Source organism: Theropithecus gelada, chromosome 10 (genome assembly GCF_003255815.1).
Source record: "Theropithecus gelada isolate Dixy chromosome 10, Tgel_1.0, whole genome shotgun sequence".
Lineage (NCBI taxonomy): Eukaryota > Metazoa > Chordata > Mammalia > Primates > Cercopithecidae > Theropithecus > Theropithecus gelada.
Genome location: NC_037678.1, coordinates 63,681,216 through 63,686,890, shown reverse-complemented (window position 1 = coordinate 63,686,890; position 5,675 = coordinate 63,681,216). Strand labels below are relative to the sequence as shown.

Below are 5,675 nucleotides of genomic sequence, written 5' to 3'. Positions count from 1 at the left end.
ATACAAATACCATTATGTTACAGTTGCCTACAGTATTCAGTGCAGTAACATGATGTACACGTTTGTAGCCCAGGAGCAACTGGCTATACCATATAGTCTAGGTGTGTAGTAGTTATACCATCTAGGGTTCCGTAAGTACACTCTGTGCTGTTTGCACAAGGACGAAGTCACCTAACAACACATTTCACAGAATGTATCCCTATCATTGGGCAACACGTGACTGTATTAATCTCTTAAGGAGAATGCTTAGGTGTTCTAAGTCTAACTCAGGTGAGAGATGAAATATGTTTTGCATTTTTCTCAGGTTATATGCTTTTCCGCTTTAAAGGTTTGAATTACCAGCATTTTTGTGATCAAAATCCTATTTAGAAAAAATAAAACTACTTTTTATCTCTTTAGAGTATCTGTGTTCTTAGCATTAAATAAATATAAACTTGTGTTTCTGTACTTTTTTCCCCCTTCTCTGACACTTTTCTCTTTAAATCTGGGAATATGTCACAAATAAATGCATCTAATAGATAAAGGTATATAGGTATCTATATCTGAAGGTTTTTAACATAGTGTCAGGGTGAGGAAGAAGTAGATGATCCAAACTATAGAAGGGAAAATAGATCCACTTAACCTTCATTAGCATCATGAATGTTGATGTTACCGTATAGTTTGAGTGAGGAAACTGGCCAGAAATAGCAGGCCTTTGCACATGCTCTGCCTTTTCTCTTTTTGAAGAAGAAGCCTGAACTATTTCAGTAGGTCCTTGGTACGTTGGTACTCTGCTTGTCTACCAAAGGAGGCCTTAGTGTATGTTCCTATATTCATTCCCAATATTAACTCTGGTGGCCCCATGGGCCTCATTTCATCAGCTGGGTGTATTGACAGTGATTTACAATCTAATATCCTAGAGTAGGGGCAAAAGAGGACACTGACAATTATCCAGGTTTCCTGGTCCAGTGGCAGGCAATGTAACTGGTTTCTACACCCTGCTAATCAGGATTGGTATGGCTGTGGAATCCTGTTTTTGTCTCATTCTCATGGACAGACAAAAGGGAAGGGAGTTAAATGATGGCTTCCTCCCTCTCCTGACTTAGCTACAGCAAACAAGATCTACAGCAGGGGAAGGCATCTGCCACATAAACTGCTGATGCACTTGGATCATGAGTGCCCCTACACTCACGCCTATGCCAGGACTCCCTTATGGTGGTCAGGTTATTTACTGGGTTAGTGCTGTAATCTGTGGCTGTAAAGCAAATGTAAGGAAATTGATCCATGTCTGCTTAGAAACAACTCTGAGCTAAGCCTCGAGTAAACATATTGTAACTTGAAATCATCTTGCAGACTTAGGTCACTTCATATGTGTCATCTTTGATCTTTGCAGCAATGTAGCAGAGAGCTATGCAGGTTAGATAGCTGTTCTTTCCAATTTTCAGATGAAACTGAGGCTCTGATTAAGTAGCATATTCAAGATGGCATGGCTTGTAAATGGTGACACAAGAATTTAAACACAGGTTTCTAGATTCTAAGTGCAGTACTCTGTTATAAGACTCTTTCTTTTTTTTTTTTTTTTTTACCAAACTACGATTTATTTAGCTTTGTTCCCTCCCATCCAAGACTGCTGATCTCTAAACAAGCATCAAAACCCGAAGCTCATTAACATCAGAGTGAGCTTCAATAAGGTGAACACTACAATGATGTACAATTACATCCTCATAACTCAATGCCCAAGAGCCCTGTAAAACTATTGCAAGGCCCAGGGTTGTCACAGTATGCAAATGCACTAGGAAAATCATTACCTATTTAGTCCCCTTCATTTTGGTGGGTTTAACATGAGAGAAATAATCCATGCTACAAGACGAGATTTCATTTTACAGCTGTAGTAACCAAGTACATAAAAGCTTGAATCTGTCCCAATAGCTTCTAAAAATTTTTTCCCATAGTGTCAGAGGCAAAAATAATGAAATCTTGCAAATGTACAGTTAATAGGACCCTAGTGGACACTAACTTCAAAAATGCATGGTCTATAAGACATTACAAGGCTTGATTCCAGTTTCTGCACTGTTCCTGTTAATAACAATGTCTAATTAAAACATCTGTAAAATACTGATAGTTTTAATTTTACATAAAATTTCCAAAACAACTGTTACACAATATAATAGGTATCTGCAATGAATAGGTTATTAATGGAAGTATTATTTTAAATTAAATTCTGGTTCTAAATTTAAATTAGTCATCTCTGGCTAATGAAGAGAAAAAGAAGTCACCCATGCTGGGAATACAGTAGAAAATTTAGTTTTCAGCATCTATTAAAGCAAATTCACTGTATCACTTGGGCTAAAGGACAATTCTCTTTGTTACTTTCTGTCTTCTCCATTTGGCACATCTGATGGATTTCACAGTTGAACTCAGTACTAGAACTACAGCCTAATGTACCTTTTAATACATTACTTTATAATTTAAAAACCACCATTCAACTTTCCTCACAGTCTGAAATCCCCCCCGCCTGTTTTCCAGTGAGGAGACAGCAGAGAACACTCTTCCCTGTGGTAGCTTCTCCCTCCCAGCCCTGCCTAACCTGATGAATATTTTAAAAGGAATGGCACAAAATCTCAGCTTTCCCTTTCTTTGGGTCTCATCTTCAGTTACAAAACAAAAGAGATTAGCAAGGCTTACTGGCTGGCTGCAATTCAATACCTTTCTTTCTAATTAATGCACAACAAAAGAGGGTTAAAAAGCGATCAGCACTGACTGGTGTGTGTCTACCGATGCTGGCACTGAGTTGGTCAGGGATTCATTCCAGACAATAAGAAGCTGCATTTCAAGTTGCTTCAGACGCACACATTGCTTCACAACAGGTGCTGCAGAATGTGGTCCACAGCACGAGGGAAACTCTCACAAGTTAAGTAAGGAGGTGGATTAATTTTTTCTTCATCTGATGCTTGGTATTTCCCAGTCTTTACTAAGATGCCCAGCATGCCAACATCCTGAGCCCCACCAACATCATCCCTGCAATCATCTCCTATCATGACAGCCTCCTCAGGTTCACAGCCAGTGCCTCGCAATGCTTCCAAAAAGAACGTCTTCTCGGGTTTCTCCACGACTGTGGCTTTGGTATCTGTGGCATACTCTAAAGCAGTCACAAATGGTCCAGGCCCCAGGGCTAAGTCATCTTTCCTCTTGTAATACCTGGCTTTGTGGATTGCTATCAGAGGTGCTCCATCCAGGAGTAACCAGAATGCTTGATTCAGAATTTGATAATGAAAATGTTCTGGTGCCAATCCTATGACTACAGTATTAGGATCACTTGTTTGTATTCCTTTGAAATCAGGTAGTGCCCGATCATCAACTAGCAGCATGGGTCTGACTTGTTTCTGCTCTAGTAAACTTCTGGCTGCAGTCAGAGATGTGAATATTTCATTTTCAGAGATATCAAATTCCAATTTTCTCAACCTTTGCAACAGGTCTTGCTTGCTCTCTTTGGTCGTATTGGTCACAAACCTAACGATTACAGAAGCACCACGTAACCTTTTAAGAGCTTCCTGTGCGCCTGGCACAGCTGCATCTTCAATGTGAAGTGTGCCACTGAGATCTACCAAAACAGCTTCTAACGCATGGCGTGCTGCCATCCTTCATTCCCCACACTCCGTACGCCGTCCTCAGGAAAGGTCCCCGCTAATGGCAAAACCAGCCAGCCACACTGGCTGCAGGTTCCTCTCAGCTGGGATAAAAAGCCCCGCAGCCGACTATTTCTTTACATGGAGTATGGAGGCAGGAGAGAGTGTACCTTGAGAAAGGGCAGTTAACTGCAATGGTGAATGGAAAATTAAAACAGCCTCATTAACAAATGTAAGTACAAAGTCCTAATCTGTAATAATTCTTTTTGTTTGTTTTTGAAACAGTCTCATTCTGTTGCTCAGGCTGGAGCTCAGTGGCACAATCACAGCTCACTTTTTTGTTTTTTTTGCAAAGGCGGGGTCTCACTATGGTGCCTAGGCTGCTCTTAAACTCCTGGGCTCAAGTGATCCTCTTGCCTCAGTCCCTCAAAGTGCTGGGATTACAGGCATGAGCTACTGCACCCAGCTTGTGATAATGTATTTTAATGTAGTTTGAAATTTTAACTCAATGTTCTAGGGAACTATTAATAGGATTACATAACAAAGGTTCTGTGTTCAGTGTGAGAAACCGGGCCAAATAAATTTAAACAAGGTTCTTTAATGCAGGACGATTCAGAGCTCTGAAGTAATGATCACAGTGAATTTCTCAGAGCAGGGCAGGTATATGGCCTACCACAAACTTACCTGACCACAGAGTGCTCTTTTTGTGGAGCAGGACTCAAAATCTTTATTCTCTGAGAGTGTGGCCAACAATTAGAAATAAGAGCAAGAGATACATGGAGTCCCAAGAAAATGACTCAGTCTCTCAGAGTAAGCAAAGTTTTTCTGGAGTCAAGTCCAGAAAGTATCATTTACAGGGCAGAGTTTTTCAAAGATCTGAGGACCACCTGCATCAGTCTTGGGGTGCTTGGGTGCTTGCATTTAAAATGCTGATTACTGGTTCCACTCTCAGGGGAGCCGGGGGTGAGTGTGGCAGCCTATGTAGTTCAAAAATATTTGTTATCCCTCCCTGGGAGAAAATTATATTCCTCTGTCTACTGTCAGATTTGGCCATCGCAGACTTAGCTGTAAATATTTCAGCATATATATCTAAAAGATAACTGTTTTAGAAAACATAACCAGGGCCAGGCGTGGTAGCTCATGCCTGTAATCCCAGCACTTTGAGAGGCCGAGGTGGGCGGATCACGAGGTCAGGAGTTCAAGACCAGCCTGGCCAACATAGTGAACCCCGTCTTTACTAAAAATACAAAAATTAGCCGGGCATGGTGGTGTGTGCCTGTAGTCCCAGCTACTCGGGAGGCTGAGGCAGGAGAATGGTGTGAACCTGGTATGTGGAGGTGGTGGTGAGCACTCCAGCCTGGGTGACAGACCGAGACTCCATTTCAAAAAACAACAAAAAAGAAAACATAACCACTCTACCACTGTCACACCTAAACAACTTTGATAAAAACTTATCAAATAAAGTGTTTAAATTTAGTTGTCTAATTTTTTTTCCCCCCTGATGGTTTGTTTGAATTAGAGGTTGATCCATGCAGGGTTGACATTCTCCTATTAAACTTAAAGGAATCAACTGAAAAGGTGGCTGGCCACCCCACTTCCACCTCTGTAGGCAGTTGGGCTGGTGAGTATCTGTCATTTACTTATAGGACTTAAAGTGACTAACAAGAAAAGCTAGGGTACAAGGCTGTGTAAATGAAAAGTTACATGAAGGAAACCCAAGAGTGAGGGATGCAAAGTGGAGTCTGGAATGAGGCTTGAAGAGCACACCATGACATACACACCTACTTCATGAGGCCACATGTTTAAGCTTTCCAATAGTGAAGACAGAGAAACCTGGTCAGATACACCATTCGCAGTGTCCTGAAGATTAAAGTAAATCCAGATACAGAAAGGACAATTATTCCCCATGGTGGCATGTGCCTGTAGTCCTAGGTATTTGGAGGGCTGAGGCGGGAGAATGGCTTGAGCCAGGAAGGACGAGGCAGTAGTAAGCTGTGATGGCACCACTGCCCTCCAGCCTGGGTGACAGAGTGAGACCCTATCTCTAAAACAACAAAATTGTCCCAGGCA

The 5,675-nt window shown here is 41.5% G+C and overlaps 1 pseudogene across 1 annotated transcript; it reads right to left on the bottom strand.

The window, feature by feature from the left end:
• Positions 1 to 1,563: 1,563 nt before the first annotated feature.
• Positions 1,564 to 3,729, bottom strand: LOC112632866 (annotated as a pseudogene). Its single transcript, XR_003121457.1, has one exon. The product of XR_003121457.1 is annotated as a haloacid dehalogenase-like hydrolase domain-containing protein 2 pseudogene (transcript).
• Positions 3,730 to 5,675: the final 1,946 nt, after the last annotated feature.